Here is a 17,973-nt window from a genome sequence, read left to right on the forward strand (position 1 = left end):
TGTCAGTATGGCATCACATAGAGCTGTGTGACATCACAGAGATGTCTTTGTGACATCACCAAAAGCTTTGTGACCCCACAGGGTCTCTGCTACATCACAGCCATATAAGTGTGATGTCACAGTGAGCTCTGTGTGACATCATAGAGATGTCATTGTGATGTCAGAGAAGGATGTCTGACATCACAGAGATGTCCGAGTGACATCATAGACAGCTGTGTGACCTCACAAGGTCAATGAGACAAAACAGAGACGTCAGTGTGACGTCACAGAGATGTCTCTGTCATATCAGAAAGAGCTGTGTGACCTCAAAGGGTAACTGTGACGTCACAGAGGTGTCCGAGTGACATCACAGAGATGTCTGAGTGACATCACAGACAGCTGTGTGACCTCACAAGGTCAATGGGACATCACAGAGATGTCAGTGTGACATCACAGAGATATCTCTTTGACATCACAGGAAGTTCAGTGACATCACAAAGATGTCTGTGTGACATCACTAAAAGCCCTGTGACCTCACAGAAATGTCAGTGCGACATCACGATAAGCTGTGTGACATCACAGAGATGTCCATATGATATCACTGTGATCTGTGTGATGTCACAGATGTGTCAGTGTGGCATCATAGAGATGTCATTGTGACGTCAGAGGAGGATGTGTGACATCACAGAGATGTCCGAGTGACATCATAGACAGCTGTGTGACCTCACAAGGTCAATGAGACAAAACAGAGATGTCAGTGTGACGTCACAGAGATATCTCTGTGAAATCACAGGAAATTGTGTGATATCACAGAGGTGTCATGCTGACATCAAAAAGACGTAAGTGTGACATTCCAAGAAGCTGAGTGCTGTCACAGAGATTACAGTGTGACATCACAGAGAGCTGTGTGACATCCCAGAGACGTCCCTGTGATATCACAGGGAGCTGTGTGACGTTATGGAGGCGTCAGTGTGACATCATAGAGTTGTCATTGTGACATCAGAGGAGGAGGTTGTGTGACTTCATGCCGCTGCCTCGCTCCGGAAGACTCTGACCGATCTTCCCTAGGCAGCCCTAGCTAGCCGCAGCAGAACACGAGGCGGGCAGGCTAAGGCTCTGGCCGCTGGACTGCAAGGCAGCTTTGGCCAGGGCCTTCGTGGGTTCCACGAGCGCGGACAGTTGCAGGAGTCCAGGAAAAAGACACAGAAGGTCCATCTCAGGGAGCAAGCTCTGGTATTTCTTAGCCCAACGGGGCAGAACAGCAAACCAAAGCAAATCCACAACATGACAACACGGAAGGTAGTGCTAGCCGGAGCTGGCACAGAACTGAACTTGGCATGGGATTTTATAGGGCAGGGGAAGGGAAAACAACCTCCAATCAGGGGCTAGCAGGGAGGGGCTAGGGGTGTGCCAGGAGAGGGGGACCACCAATAGGGGAAAGGTAGGGGAGGGGTCCCAGGTCCTCGTTCAATCACTCTGTGCCCTGAGGAGAAGCTTCTAGATGGGGGGCAAGGAACACCAAGTGATAGACAAGGCACCTGGGAGGGGTAAAGGGAAAAGACCTTGCCCCTTCCAGGGTGATGGACAGATACTGGAAAGGCGGGAAGGGAGGACAAGGCAGGAAAACTAGGGAAAGAACCATTACAATGTGGGGGGGAACCGGGATGAACCAAATAACATTACAAAACGTACCAATAACAAATATAACTGAGCAAATATAACAAATATAACCAAATAGGAACCGAAAACACACCACCACAACTTCACAGAGAAGTCAGTGTGACATCTGAGAGAGCTGTGTAACATCACAGGGATGTCCATGTGATATCACAGAGAGCTGTGTGACGTTCTGGAGGTGTCAGTGTGACCTCACAGAGAAGTCAGGGTGATATCACAGAGAGCTGTGTGAGAGTTTGGAGGCGTCAGTGTGACATCATAGAGATGTCATTGTGACATCAGAGGAGGAGGTTTTGTGACGTCACAGAGAAGTCAGTGTGACATCTGAGAGAGCAGTGTAACATCACAGGGATGTCCATGTGATATCACAGAGAGCTGTATGACATTATGGAGCTGTCAGTGTGACCTCACAGAGAAGTCAGTGTGATATCACAGAGAGCTGTGTGACAGTTTGGAGGCGTCAGTGTGACATCATAGATATGTCATTGTGACATCAGAGGAGGAGGTTTTGTGACGTCACAGAGAAGTCAGTGTGACATCTGAGAGAGCAGTGTAACATCACAGGGATGTCCATGTGATATCACAGAGAGCTGTATGACATTATGGAGCTGTCAGTGTGACATCACAGAGAAGTCAGTGTGATATCACAGAGAGCTGTGTGACATCACAGATATTGGTGCAACATCACAGGGATGTCCATGTGACATCTCAGAGAGCTGTGTGACGTCACAGAGATGTCAGTGTGGCATCTGAAAAAGATGTGTGACCTCACAGGGTCACTGTGACGTCACAGAGATGTCAGAGTGACATCACATAGATGTCTTTGTGACATCACAAAAAGATTTGTGACCCCACAGGGTCTGTGCGACATCACAGCCATCTGAGTGTGACGTCACAGAGGTGTCAGTGTGACATCATAGAGATGTCATTGGGATGACAGAGGAGGTTGTGTGACATCACAAAGATGTCTGGGTGACATCATAGACAGCTGTGTGTCCTCACAAGGTCAATGTGACATCACAGAGATGTCAGTGTGACATCACAGAGATATCTCTGTGACATCACAGGAAGTTCTGTGACCTCCCAGAAATGTCAGTGCGACATCACAATAAGCTGTGTGACATCACAGAGATGTACATGTGATATCACTGTGAGCTGTGTGATGTCACAGATGTGTCAGTGTGGCATCACAGAGAGCTGTGTGACATCACACATATTGGTGCAACATCACAGGGATGTCCATGTGACATCTCAGAGAGCTCTGTGACGTCACAGAGATGTCAGTGTGGCATCTCAAAAAATATGTGACCTCACAGGGTCACTGTGACATCACAGAGATGTCATTGTGATTTCAGAGGAGGTGGTGTGACATCACAAAGATGTCCGTGTGACATCACAGAGAGCTGTTTGTCCTCACAATGTCAATGTGACATCACAGAGATGTCAGTGTGATATCAAAGAGATGTCCCTGTGGCATCACAAAAAGCTATGTGACCTCACAGGGTCACTATGACATCACAGAGATATTAGAGTGACATCACATACATGTCTTTTTGACATCACAAAAAGGTTTGTGACCTCAGAGGGTCCGTGCGACATCTCAGCCATCTAAGTGTGACATCACAGAGGAGTCAATGTGTCAACATAGAGATGTCATTGTAACATCACAGAGATATCTCTGTGATATCACAGGAAGTTGTGTGAAATTACAAAGATGTGAGTGTGACATCACAAGAGGTTTGTGATGTCACAGAGACATCCGTGTGGCTCTACAGAGAGCTGTGTGACATCAGAGATATTAGTGCAACATCACAGGGATGTCCATGTGACATCTCAGAGAGCTGTGTGACGTCACAGAGGTGTTAGTTTGGCATCTGAAAAAGCTGTGTGACCTCACAGGGTCACTGTGGCATCACAGAGGTGTATTTGTGGCATCACATAGATGTCTTTGTGACATCACATAAATCTTTGTGATCTCACTGGGCCTGTGTGACATCACAGCCTTCTAAGTGTGACATCACAGAGGTGTCATTGTGACATCATAGAGATGTCCTTGTGAGATCAGATAGAGCTTTGTGACATCACACAAAAGTCAGTGTGACCTCGTAGAGAGCTGTGTGACATCACAGAGATGTCGCTGTGACATCACAGAGAGCTGTGTCTTGTCACAGAGGTGTTAGTGTGACATCATACACATGTCATTGTGACATCAGAGGAGGATGTGTGACATCACAAAGTTGTCCATGTAACATCATAGACAGCTGTGTGATCTCATAAGGTCAGTGTGACATCACAGAGATATCAGTGTGACGCCACAGAGATATTTGTGTGACATCACTAAAAGCACTGTGACCTCACAGAAATGTCAGTGTGACATCACGAAGAGCTGTGTGACATCACAGAGATGTCCATGTGATATTACTGTGAGCTGTGTGACGTCAATGATGTGTCAGTGTGGCATCATAGAAATGTCATTGTGACATCAGAGGAGGATGTGTGAAATCACGAAGAAGTCAGTATGACATCAAAGAGAATAGTGTGACATCACAGATATTAGTGCAACATCACAGGGATGTCTTTGTGACATCTCAGAGAGATGTGTGACATCACAGAGATGTAAATGTGACATCACAAGAAGCTGAATGCTGTCACAGAATTTTCAGTGTGACATCCCAGAGAGCTGTGTGACATCCCAGAGATGCCTATGTGATATCACAGAGAGATGTGTGACGTCACAGAGATGTCACTGTGGCATTTCAAAAAGCTGTGTGACCTCACAGTGATGTCACTGTGACATCACAGAGGTGTATTTGTGACATCACAAAAAGCTTTGGGACCTCACAGGGTCGGTGCGACATCACAGCATTCTCAGTGTTACATCACAGAGGTGTCGGAGTGACATCACAGAGATGTCTGTGTGAGATCAGATAGAACTCTGTGACATCACAGAGAATTCAGTGTGATGTCACAGAATGCTGTGTGACATCACAGAGCGCTTTGTGACATCACAAAGATGTCCATGTGACATCATAGACAGCTGTGTGACCTCACAAGGTCAATGTGACAAAACAAAGATGTCAGTGTGATGTCACGTGCTTCGGCGTCTCCAGCGGCACCTCTGGCTCCCACCCTCTGTTGTCTCAGCAGCTGCACCTCTGCCTCTGGCCGTGCCTGCTGCTTCAGCAGCAGCGACACTCCTGCCTCCTGCCCCGCCCGCTGTGGCTCCGGTGCTCGTGATGCCTGCTGCGTGCCGGCAGCCAGCGCCGTTTCTGTCTCCGATGACTGCAGCTTCTGTGCCTGTCACATCCACGGTGTCACAAGCTCCAGCTGATCCCTTCATGTCGCCGCCTGCGATGGAAGGATCTGCCGAGCCAACAGTCACGGCTCCAGTCCCCGCCCCATCACCGGTGCTGGCCCCTCCATGCCGGGGGCTGTTGGCTCGGGGGCCATGGCTGGTTCGTCTGTTTCGAGGTCGGTAGCCGCTTCCCCAGCCTCGGTGTCTCCCACCAACCCACCCTCGCCCGTGGATTGCAGGCTGTGCTACGCCCCTGTCACAGGAGGCAGGTAGTGACAGCGATGCTTTGATCGGCTCAGTTCTGCCACAGGGCCGTGACCGTGTGTCGGAACGCCGACACCAACGGGGGCAGCGGGCATCCCAGAGAGATCTGTAGATGCTCCCTGCCTGTAAGGTGTTTGTGCCACCGATAAATCCCCATCGCTTTTGGGATGCAGTCAGGAAGGGGCTTTGGAGGCTTGTGACTGGGATTTTTTAGAGCAGGTGGGAAAACCTGGTGGTGCGGTTCTGAACCCACTGCTCAAGGAGACAGAGACCATACCTAGCAGTCAGTTGATTCCTCTGCGCTCTCCAGAGGGAGCACGAGAGGATGGGTGTGACGATGCTTCAGTGCAATGTAAGCTTCAAGTCTTTCCTGTGCAAAGAGCTGTCCCAAATTTGGGACAACAGGACAAGTACGATGTTTTACCTGGGAAGGTTGTGCAGGATTTGCAGGACAAAGTGGCAAAATATGTGCTGGGTTCTGCTCCACTGATGCAGGTCCTCAGAGTGATAAACACTGACCTGCTTGATCCCTAGGATATCAAACATCTGGCCTCTGTGTTGTTCCAACCTGTGCAGCTTGATGTTTTTATGAACAACTGGAGGAGGATGGCCGACAGGGCTGCAGCTGAAAATGCACACTACCTTTGACAGACCCTAGATGCTGTGTGGGGGTGGGTGTGCTCATGGGACAGAATGCCTTTGCCAATCCTGATCTTCAGGCTACTTGGCACCCCATCGTACTTGAGCAGGCCCAGAAGGTGGGCTTTGCGGCATTGATGAAAACCATGGAGACAGCCGCTCCCAGGCAACGGTATGTAAAGAGAACACAGGGAGCCAAAGAATTGTTCTTGCCATTTGTTTAAAGGCTTGCAGCTGCTTTAGAAAAGCAAATCAAGGATGAGAATTTGAGGCAGGTTTTGTGCAAAACTTTGGCAAGGGACAATGCAAATGAAGATTGTAGGAAAATTATAAATGTGTTGCCAGGCGATCCATCGTTCACAGACATGGTCAAAGCTTGTTCCAAGGTTGCTACAGTGGACCATAAAATGTCTGTTCTGGCAGCATCCTTGAAAGCAGGCCTACCGTCCTCAGGGGCTGGCCATCGCAAAAAGGGGAAGAAGAAGGGCAAGCAGGTGCAGGGGATGAAAGTCCGGAAAGGGCCAGACTCTAATTTCCTGTGCTCCAGGTGTGAGAGGCCAGGTCATCTTGCTAAAGACTGCAAGTCTACTTACCATGCCAATGGTAAGCATTTGTCAGGCTCAGGAAATGGAAAGAGCGCACAGGGGAACTGCACGCTGAAACAAGTGATCCCCCAGAGCACAGCACCAGCGCAGGGTGTCTCAGTCAACTCAGCGCAAGCACCCGTGGCTCTGCCGGGGTGGATGTACACACCGCAGCAGCAGTCATCTTAGATTCTAGTCAGGTGCACAGGGTTCTTCTGAATGCATTTGGGCCTTTAGGCCATGGATTGAGTGCATTTTTGGTAGGACGATCTAGTGCTACCCTTCTGGGAATCTTTGTGCACCTGGGTATCATTGATTCCGATTTTATGGGCCAGATTTTTGCCACGGTTTCTACATCACCCCCTCTGTCATTATTCTGGCAGGGACCGGCATTGCTCAACTTGTGCTTTTCTACTTGTGTGTTCCCAGGGCAGGCCAATGGACGCATGGAGATGGTGGTTTCGGATGCACAGGACGGCTGCAAGTCCTCTGGTCCACGATCATTTCTGCCAACCATCTGCAGATGATGTGCTCCATGATTTTACCAGGTGCCAGCCTGCCTTGGATCCAGCTGCAAGGTTTGATCGACACTAGAGCCAACCTGACAGTTGTCTCCACCTCTGTGTGGCCTCCTCAGTGGCCTCTGGACTCTGTGGGAGTGGCCATTGAAGGATTGGGGACTACAGCGCAGACATTTTTGCGCCAGCAGGCTGTTTTGATCAATAATCTGGAAGGGCAGACAGCTAAGGTTTGGCCCTATGTTACTGCAGCTCCCATCACTCTTTGGGGTGGGATCAGCTTCGTCAGGGACACATTGAACCTTCTACCAGTCCCTGGAGCTCTCCTGTTTTTGTAAACAAGAAAAAGTCGGGGAAATGGAGGTTGTTACAGGATTTCTGAAAAGTTAATACGGTTATGGAAAGTATGGGGGCATTGCAGCCTGGGATGCCCTTGCCTACCATGCTCCCCACAGGTTGGGAAATCTTGATTGTTGATTTAAAGGACTGTTTTTTATGATCCCTTTGCATCCTGATGACAGAGCAAAATTTGCTTTCACCATGCCTCCCATCAACAGTGCTGAGTCTGTGCCGAGATATCAATGGAAGGTTTTGCCATTGGGCTGCAGGAACAGTCCGACCATTTGTCAGTAGTGTGTGGCCCAGGCCTTGCCCGGAGTCTGTGAGCAGTTCCCTGACGTATATTTTTATCATTACATGGATGACATTCTGGTGGCGGCACCCACTCAGGAGGAACTGCTGAGGGTTCAGTCTCAGTTGTCCTCCGCCCTGCATTCTTATGGACTACAAGTAGCTCCGGAGAAGGTTCAGAGCCAACCTCCTTGGAAGTATTTGGGGGTCAAGATTCTTGAGCAAACCATTCAACATCAGGAGGTGCAATTTCCAAAAGGTATTGTGACCCTCATTCATGCCTAGAGATTGCTTGGGGTCATCAATTGGTTACATCCCTATCTGGGACTGACCACAGCGCAGATGTCCTTGCTGTTCTACCTTTTAAAGGGGGACCCGGATCTGAGTTCACCTCATAAATTGACTCCTGAAGTACGACAAGCGCTGGAGGAGGTTCAACAGTCTCTGTCTACTCACCAGGTTTACTGAGTAGACCTTTCCATTGATATCACTGTTTTTATTATCTATCCAGACAGTCATCCCACAGGTGTTATTGGCCAATGGAATGACAAATGGCCTTATCCTTTGCACATCTTAGAGTGGGTCTTTTTACCCATCAGCTCAAAAAGATAGTGTCTTTGCTGATTAATTTGATAATCAAATTCCATTATTGGTGTTTGCAATTGATGGCGGCTGATCCCGCAAGGATCATTCTTCCAGAGGGGCAGGACACCTTTGAATGGTGTTTTATTAAGTGCCCCTTTGAAAAACGTGCTGCAAAATTTTCTAGGGCAAATTGTTTATAATCTGCCCAGTCACAAATTGCTGCAACTGGCAAAGATGACCAGTCTGTAGTTACGACCAAAAAACAGTCGAGTACCAGTGCGGGGACCCACCGTCTTCACTGACGGCTCTGGAAAAACAGAAAAGGCCATTGTGACCTGGAAGGATGAGTCAGGATGGCAAGTGCTGGAAGGCCACGTGTCCGGCGCAGCCCAATTGGTTGAGTTGAAAGCCATTGCTATGGCATTTCAGAGGTGCCTTTGAATTTGGTCACTGACTCTGCTTATGTTACAGACAAGAGGCTGGATAACCCACTGCTGAAAGAAGTCAACAATGCCATTTGTTTCAGTTGCTGAGGGCATTGTGGTGCACAATTCAAGCCCGGATTCATCCGTACTACATCCTGCACATTCAGAGTGACACCACTTTACCAGGTTTTATAACAGAAGGTAAAATCAGGGCTGACAGGTTGGCTTACTCAGCTGTGCTGCAGGCTACTTTTGTCACAGGCCAGCGGTGCTTGGTTTTCCTTGAGCAGTCATGGCGAGGAGCAGGACGGAGGGGGTAGGTGTGCCTTGTGTGCTTTTTGTGCCTAGTCTGTGTGTTGTGGGCTCGGGTCTGTCTCTAGATCCCCTTGTGGGCAGGGGTGGCCTGGTTGGGCTTGTCGAGCCCCCGTGGGGTTCTGTGCTTGTGCCCAGAGGGTGGTGTGGTGGGTTGAAGGGCGCTGCTGAGGGGCTGCCAGGTGCCTATGGCACACCTCCCTGAGAGCGCCCGGTCTCGTCTGATCTCGGAAGCTGAGCAGGGTCGGGCCCTGCTGCTGCTGGGGGCAGCGAGGATGACATCAAGGGTGACAACCTCTTTCTCCACCTGGTCTCTGGCAGGCTGAAGATGTTGGACTTTGATTCTTACATCTCCTTTAGAGCCAGGTTCCACAGGGATTTTGCAGATATGTCCATACACAGGGGGATGCTCCCAGATTTGGGCATTGCTCAGCCTGGCCAGGAGCCCAAGGTTCCCTCTTTGCTGGGGTGGATGCAGCTGATCCTTCAGTCGGCTGCCAGGCTGCTTTTGGCAGGGCTGAGGGCATGGGCTGGGGTGGGTACAAAATGGGAGTGGGCTCCTGGCCCTGCCAACAGCCCCCAGCACCCACCGTGCCCCGGGCTGGGGCTGGGCTGGGGCAGCCAGCCCGACACAAACAAACCCCCATGGTGGGAGAAGAGGTGGGACTCCAGAACCTGTGTGTGGCAATCACATTTCTCTCCCTCTCAGGATTTTTCATAGAGGTGCACTGAGAGAAATGAAAGAGAAAACAATTACTATTTCTGCTCCTTGTTTTTCCTATGTGGAATATTTGGAGAATTGTTCGCGTGGAGTGAGTGCTTTCTGTCTTTAACTTGGTTGAAACCTTCAAGGATAAATAACCTCCAGTGCCCACACAAACTGTGTTCCTGTGCTGTGAGAGCAAATCCCTCTCCCCGTTTTTCCACTGGAGTTACCTTCCAGGGCAGTGTTTGGTTTTTTTTCTAAGCTGTTTGTCCCCTTCACCCAGCAGGACACAACCACGTGTGGATGCTATGGCTCCATCCTGGAGCTCCCAAATTTGGAGTCCCTCTTTGGGGAGCAAAGGGAACACTTTGCTGTGAGGATGTCCTTGATCCTGGGATGGGAATCCCCAGCCCTGTGCTGAAACCAGCCCCGAGTAAATAACAACACGTCCTGATGCTCTTCCCAGGGTGGAACAATGCTGGGAGATTTCCTCTTGGCTTCCCAGGCTATGAACTAATCAAACTGTTTTCCGCTCAGGCTGATGTTTCCAAATTTCAACTGCCCTGCAGAAGCTGTCCTAGGACGTGCTGAGATGGGCACGCTGTGTTTTGTAGTTTTTTTTTTTTTTAAGGGAATACTGTAATCCTACAAAGCTAATTTTGGTGCGGTAGCTGCCCTGTGGGGAGTTCAGGATGGGTTTAAAGATGTGGCACTTGGGGAAGTGGTTTAGTGGCAGATTTGGCAGTGCTGGACTCCATCATAGAGGGCTTTTTCAGCCTAAACTCAGTTTCTGTGGGAGCTGTGTTGCAGTGAGGATCTGGAGTGGTTTGGAGAGGATGTTCCTGCTGTCCCTGCTGAGGCAGGAGTTTTGCTGCTTGGAGGGGAGAGTTTGCAGCCCTGCTGTTTTTAATAAAATTGATTTCTGCTTATCCCACCTGGCTGCTTTAAGGGGGTGTGTGAGGGGACTGACCGGGATGGGTTTGGTCTCTGAAAATCAGGTCATAAGAGGGGACAGCACCAAGCTGAGCCCACAGGAGCTGCAGAGCATCACCTGGTGTGGCAGTGGATGCTCCGGTGAGGCTCAGCTGATGCCTCAGCCAGGATGGGTCCCAAACCACTCTGGAGTCAGCCTTTATACGTGATGTGTTTGGTGCTCTTTTGGTAATTCCTGGGTTTGGCAATTTGGCTTCTTCCCAGCATGGTTAAAGGCACCTTCTGCTGCCCTGAGGTGATGGGGAGGAAAGAGCTGAGCCCAACCACAGAGGGGACAAACACCCCTGGGATGCCTGAGCCCTGCTGTGGCTCTGGGGGAGCAGTTCAGTGTCTCTAGGCCAAATTCCAGAGGAATAATGTAGGAATCCCTCTTTGCCACCCAGCTGTGATGTGCTCAGACACGGGCTAGGGATGCACTGAGGAACTTCAGAGGCTGCTTTTGATGATAAATGCACATTTTGCCTGGGTGGCGGGACTGGCTAACCAGCTGTCTGCCTCACTAGAGAGCTCATTTTGTTATTAATCAGGTGAAATGCCAGGGGTTGTGTGAGAACCCCGGGCTTGGTCTGAGGTCTCATGTGGTGGTAAAGTCTCTCCTCCAACCCATGCTTCTGAAGAAAAACTCCACAGCCTCTTGTTGTTCGGTCTCAAGGCAGTTTATTGCTAGTTATCTAAAAGATTTTCTTCTCGGGCTGCAGCTGTTTGGTCAGCGGCCCAGGCAGAGACACACACACACCCCGACATCCTCTCTGTCTGCTGTCTTCTTCTTCTCTCCCCCCGCCCAGGGCTGCTGCTATCTTTTATATGATATATTACGTATTACATGTTTACAGTTTTCCCCCAATACCTACTACCTATATTACAAAGTGCTTTTCTACTCTAAACCCATCCATAAGTGCCAGCATCACCAAGAACATGGAGGCAAGGAAGAAGAAGGAGGAAGAACAGGATCAGCCCACTTTCCTCCATCTTAGAACTTCTGACCCCCATGTACAAAGTGAAAACCCCCCTGCACAGGTGCTAAAACCCTCCCCTGTACAATACCAAAAAATTTTTCCCTCTACTTTGTAACTACTTTTACTATACTATCTAACCCTTTGTTCCACCTCCAAAGTGGGTAACTCATTCCATGGCTCAAACTCAAAATCACAGCTGTTTCCAGCTGCCTGCCAGGGTGTAAAATGCTTCTGACCAAGGCCTGGAACCTCTAAAAATGTCTGAGAGGCATTTTGAGTTCCAACATGGCTGGGCCTTCCTTAAGGCCCTGACAGAGATAAGATCTTTGGCCTTTTTTCTTGTTCCCCTTTTTTCTGTAATGTATTTTCAATAATTTGTTGTGTGTTTTTCTAGAGGAAGCGTTCCAGGTGGGGCCCAATCTGGATCAGGAAGTGCTTGGGAGCAGCTGCGGCGTGGATGGGCCGTGCCCTTGGAGAAGGCTGAGGACATCATTTGGGACCAGCTTTTCTTCCAGCGGGGAATGGCGTGAGGTGGGTCCTGTCTGCTGGTGTGGTGGGATCAGAGCTTTGGGGAGATGGCAGCGAGCACAGGAGCGTCCTGCTCTGGGCAGCTGCTGAGGGCTGGAGGTGCCGTGGCTGGCTGCAGGCTGGGCACATGTCCTGCCCTCCTGCTCTGCTCCCAAAGGCAGCAGTGATGGGCAGCTCTGGGCACAGCTCTGGCACGGCCAGCATGGCCTGGGCACCGCGGGTGGCTGGGACAAGGGGACAGGAGCCTTCAGCTGACGGGGCTTTCTGGTTTCTCTCCTTGCAGCCTGGCCAACCTGCCCGGCAGCAGCGCCGCAGCCCCACAGGAGCTCCAGAGGAGCCCCACCAAGAGGCACCGGGGAGTCCTCAGCAATCCAGCCAGCAACACACGGGCAGGAGGACACGGATGGCACTTCCTGCCTGGGACAGGGCTTGTGGCCATCTCCAGGCACCGCTCTCACAGAGATCCCCACAGCTCCAGCCCCTGCCCATCTGCTCTGTGGGCAGCACAAAGGCTTCGGCAGAACCACCAAAGGCCAAGGGGCTTGTGGCCATTTTCCCTGCAACCCTGCATGCCTGGGCAGCTTGCTGAGCCCAGGAACCCTTTTCTCCCTCTTCCCCTACGCCCTGCAGAGCCTGGGCAGCAAAAGAAAGATCCTGGGAGTCTGTCTATTGCAACACATCCTATATTTATACGCTAAAGAAAAACAAAAAGAAGGAAAGAACAATCTTGAGGAAATGAAACATTCCTGTTGGCTCGGGTGGCCCTAGCAGACAGAGCCCCTGGGATCAGCTCTCTGCAGAGCTCCAGCAGCACAGCCAGCCGAGCCCCGACAGACGAGGCCGTCTCCTCCATGCCCTGCGGAGCCGATCATGCAGGCTGCCGAAGATGGAAGAAGGAGCTCTCTCTGCTTCCTGGAGGACGTACAGTGTTTGAATTGCCAGGCTTCCGACGGGGACGCTGATGTCATTTGCCATGCCTTCAAGGGCTGAAAGAGAGAAGGACAGAGCCAGGGTCAGTTCCCGCATCTGGGACCCGAGTAGACCCCCGTGCCAGGGCCATCCCAGCCGGCTCTGGCCATGGCCAGCAGGGAGCAGGGACCAGCCGGATCAGCCCGAAGGTGCTCGCCACAAACCCCCCGCTGGCAGCCTGTTGCCCTCACTCACCCTCAGAGATGAGCTGGAGCTCTTCCTTCCTCCCCCTGAGGTGCCGCCCGGCCGTCCCTGGGAACACAGAGCCTGTCAGCCCAGCGGCACAGCTCCTGCCAGCGGCGCTGCCAGCCCTGGGGCCACACGGCCTCCTGGCCCGGCAGGGCTCAGCCCGGGCCCTCGCCGCTCGCTGCCGCCCCAGGGCACGGCTGCCAGAGGCGCCGGGCCCGGGTGGCGCTGCCGGGGCAGCAGGCGGGGCTGGGGCCGAGCTGCGGCGGGGCGGGGAGGGAGCCCGGGCTCGCGGCTCACCCAGGAACCTGACGGCCGCCTCTCGCAGGGGCTCCTGTGGGCTCTGCAGGTAGGGCAGGGCCCGGCGCAGGTGCTCGGCCGCGCTGCTGCTGTCCTCTGCCAGCTGCAGAGAGCGGCAGCAGGGAAGGGTTGGCGCGGGCTCAGCCCCTGGGCCGGGCGCTCCCCGCGCCAGCCCCGGCCTCCCCTGCCCGCACAGCCCTGAGGCGCGGCCAGCAGCCGCCGGCGCCGGGCTCTGCAGGGGCAGAGGGCCGGCTGCTGCCCGGGGAGCCGCGGGGCCGCCCCGCAGCCCCGCCGGGCCGCGGCTCCATCGGCACCCGGCTGGGCCCGCAGGAGCCTGGAGCAGAGCCCGCGGGCCTCGGGCTGCAGCAGCGGGCAGGGGCACAGCTGCCAGCCCGCACACCGAGCACCGCGCTCAGGGGCTGCTCCGGGCTGGGGCTGCGGCTTCCCGGCCCTCCTTACCAGCCACTCCGCCAACTTCCACAGCTTCTTTCTCTTCACCAGGTTTTCAAGATCCCTCCTCTCCAAGAGCTCGGCCGCACGAAGGAGCGTTTCCTGAGAAGCCTGGAGAGCAGCAGAGACACAGAGATGGCCCCAGAGCCTAGGGCACAAGAGCTGTGTCCCTGTGCCAAAGCCTGGAGGAGGCTGCAGCCCGCCAGGCGCCAGGGCAGGAGGCAGCCCAGCCCCCTGCCAGGGGAGCAGCAGCAGCCCACGAGTCCTCACCTCTGCCACTCGCTGGTTCTCATCATGGCAGTGGAAGAAGAGTGGCAGCAGGCTCTGGCGCACATGTGTCTTCATAGCCTCTTTTTCATTTTCCTCTGGAAAAGTCACCAATGTTCGGAAGAGCAGTATGGAGAGCAGCTGCACCTGTCTATTGTCCTGTATGAAGGGAAAAAAAAAGATATCAGCATCGGCTGCATGGGGCTCAGCTTGTTGCAGGCCTGCAAAGCCACAGGGCACAAAGTATCTGGGCAGCAGCCAGTGTCCGTGGCTGGGGGCAGTGAGCCTTACGTGGTCAAGGAATGGCAGGAGCGCCTCAACCAGCTGCAGTGGGATGGGGCTGGGTATCAGCATGTCCTTGTCCAAGATGATAAAGTTGAGGAGCATGACTGTCATTCTAACTATCTCTTCATCCGCATCCCACAGGAGCTCCACAAGACTTTCAGTCAGGCTCCACATTTTTTCTCTCTGTGAGGAACACAAGTTTGTGAAATGCCATCCTGCTGCCGCAGGGCCTAGAGACCAAAGGGCTGTTCCGAAGCACTTGGGCAGCTGAAGTGGGAGGCAGGAGAGCTGGGAGCGGCTGGCCCAGCACCCAAAGCCCAGCCAAGCCCAAGCGACTGCATTCCCGAGCGCAGCCTCTGCCCCTGTCCCCTTCTCACCATTGAGGGATCGTTGATGAGCTCGAGAAGGGCCCTGAGCGCCAGGTGACACCTCTCCTTGCACTCGCTCCTCAGGTGCCTTGACAAGATTTGCAGGACCCTGTTAGCACGGCGTTTACTCAAGTCCAGGCACTCGAGAACCTGAAAGACACAGGGCAGTGACAGGGGACCAGCCAGCAGGAGCCCAGAACCGCACAAGGCTGGGCCCAGGCAGCAGCACAGGGCACGGGCTCCATCCCAGGCAGCTGTGGCTACGAGAGGGCAGAGAGCTGGGAGGCAGCTGAGCGAGGCAGCGCTGGCCATCAGGCTCACCTCCACAAGGAACGCCAGGGAGGGCAGCTCCCAGCGTGGCTCCTGTGTGCTGAGCAGCTGGAGCAGGTAGCGAGCGATCCGAGAGCACAAGGGGATGGAGACACAGGACATCTCCCTGCCAGGAGACAAAGTAACCAAGACTGTGGGCCAGGGGGACAAACCTCTCCCAGGAGTGACTCACAGAGGTCTGGTCTTTCCCCAGCATCCTGCAAGGGCCCCTGGGCTATTTGGGAGGCGGCTCCTTGTGGGCACCCTCCTCTCCCAGCCTTTTCCAGTCTGTTTGGCTGTCCCTCGGTGACAAGGCCTTCTGGCCCATGACCACGGGGACTGTGTGGGGCACCCTAGGCACAGAGCACAAATGTCAGAGGCAGCAGGGTGAAGGGGGTCTCACTTGGCCAGCAGACCCACAGCATAATGGTGGGTGTCAGCACACAGCAGCGTGTCCCAGCCACACTTGCGTTCCATTGCCACCACAACATCCTCATACTGCATTTGGCAGAGCAGGGACTTCAGGGTCTGCACTGCAAACCTGTGTGCAGAGCAAAGCCCAGGTCACGCTGGAAGCATTGGCTCCTGCCCAGGGATATGGCAAGGACAGGAGAACTGGGATGGAGCACCTGTTGGGACTGGTGGCAAGGCCGTATTGCTGCTGACATCCCTTCCAGAAGGTATCAACCTCCTCTGGATTATCCAGAGTGCTGAAGAGCACTTGGAAGAGCAGATGGACAAATAGGCGGGGGAAATACGCGGTCACAATATGTGGGACACAGGGCTCCTGGAGGATCTTCCACATCACCACAGTTGCCTGCAAAGGACAAAGCCCCTCGTGACAGTGCTCAGTGCCGAGGTGTCCGTGAGACAGGGCCCAAGCACGGGAGGGAGAGGCCCGGAGAGATGCAGGGGCAGCACCAGGCCTGGTGGCCCTGAAGCTGCCCCGAGGCCAGGTTTCAGCCCAGCACCTGAGGCAGGGAGATGCAGTGGGGGAGAGAGGATGGAGAGGTGGCCTTGGGGCCAGCAAAGGCCAGTTGCAGAAACTCACAGCCAGGACAAAGACACCCGTTTTGTCCCCATCAGAGGTGCGTGTGCTGTACTCTGGCCAGCTCCCCAGCACATCGAGGAGTATCAGCTGCACCGGCTCCGCAGTCCTGGACGAGCACATGATGCTCTTCCACATGGTCAAAGCAGCTCTGTGGGGTCAGAGCTCTGTCTCAGGGGGGGTCTAGGACACAGCATTGTGGCCTGGGCAGCAGTGGGGACCTGAGCTGGCTGCCAGCGCTGCCTCTGCCCACTGCCCCTCACCAGCAGCACTCAGGCAGCCCAGCCCTGTGGGGACAGGCCCTGAGGGGCAGTGAGGGAGCATGGCAGCAGGCTCGGGGGCTGATGTGCCAGGGCTGGCAGAGGGAGCAGCCAGAGGGCCCTGGGACTCTCTGTTGGTCAGACACCTGGCACAGGCTGTGCAGGCTGATGGGCTGGGGAGCCCTGAGCCCTCTGGGCAGGTGGGCACCGTACCTGTCACAGGATGGGGCCACACGCAGGAGCGTCATTACTACGTCAGCGGGCTGTTCTTTGGTGAGATCCAGCAGGGTCCTGTCCAGCCTGTGCTCAGCAAACTGATTGGCCATGAGCCACTGGTGGATGTACCTCACCATGGCAGGCACCTGAAGAAGGCAAGGGGAGACTTGGAAAGCTGCCAGAGGGAGGAATATGCCCAGCTTCCCCAGAGAAGTGCTTCCCTTGCCACCACACTGCCATGGCCTCAAAGGCTTCCAGTGACCAGCAGGCATTGCTTGGGTGGCCAAGTAATTCCTGGGAGGCTCAAACCCTGGCCACAGGCTGCTTACTTGCTTTGCATTGGAAAACCCTTCCTCTACCAGCATATCCAGCAGGGCAGCACAGGTCTTAGTTTTGAAGATGTGTGAATATGCTCTGAGCCCTGTGCCCATGGTAGTCTCTTCCTTCTGAATCCTCTTGATGAATTTGCAAACCAGCTGTAGAAGAAGGGCAGGAAGGCAGGGATGTTCCATGAAATTCTCCAAGCGTGGTACTCGGCTGAGCGGTGCCAGCAGGCCCAGCCCAGGTGGGGATGGCTGCAGGTACCTGCGCTGTTCTGCGGAAGCGACCCCGGGCGGGGTCCTGCTCTTGTGTCTGGTCCAGGGCTGCATCTGGCAAAGAGTGAGCGCAGCCAGGGCTGAGGGGCTACGGGAGAGGCCGGAGAACACAGCCCAGCCCTGCGCTGCCCAGGCAGGGACAGCCCTGGGATGCCCCAGGTGGATGGAGCACGGCCACTGTGGGGTGTCTGCCCGGGCCCCTCTTCTGTCCTGTCCATGGGCATGGCCCCAGGGGATGGGATGGGATGGGATGGGATGGGATGGGATGGGATGGGATGGGATGGGATGGGATGGGATGGGATGGGATGGGATGGGATGCGATGGGATGGGATGTGATGTGATGGGATGGGATGTGGCCAAGCTGGCTGCAGCCCAGCAGCCCAGCTCTGCCACTCACCCTCCTGCAGCTGCTTGAATGGCACCACCTCTTCAGTCTCATGCGCTGGGGCAGCTCCAGGGCCTTCTTCCTCTTCCTCCACCCAGGCCAGCTTGGGCACTCTTGGGGGTCTCTGCTCCATGTCAGTGGCTGGATTTGTGGCTACTTGCAGGACAGATGCCTCGGAAAAGCTCCGAGTCAGCAAGTCCTGCTTTCGTGCCTGGAGGGCACCTTCAAGAGAGAAACCTCAGG

At 53.9% G+C, this 17,973-nt stretch overlaps 1 long non-coding RNA gene and 1 pseudogene across 1 annotated transcript; one reads left to right on the top strand and one right to left on the bottom strand.

Moving 5' to 3' along the window:
* Nucleotides 1–5,318: 5,318 nt before the first annotated feature.
* LOC146765932 (endogenous retrovirus group K member 8 Gag polyprotein-like) lies at nucleotides 5,319–6,627 on the top strand (annotated as a pseudogene).
* A 6,129-nt stretch (nucleotides 6,628–12,756) lies between these two features.
* LOC146765933 (uncharacterized) lies at nucleotides 12,757–13,919 on the bottom strand. The gene is made up of 2 exons (XR_014958725.1): nucleotides 13,256–13,919; nucleotides 12,757–13,077 (listed from the first exon to the last, which is right to left on the bottom strand). It is a non-coding gene; the product is annotated as an uncharacterized LOC146765933 (long non-coding RNA).
* Nucleotides 13,920–17,973: the final 4,054 nt, after the last annotated feature.

Source organism: Lonchura striata, chromosome 16, assembly GCF_050655825.1.
Source record: "Lonchura striata isolate lonStrDom1 chromosome 16, ASM5065582v1, whole genome shotgun sequence".
Classification (NCBI taxonomy): domain Eukaryota; kingdom Metazoa; phylum Chordata; class Aves; order Passeriformes; family Estrildidae; genus Lonchura; species Lonchura striata.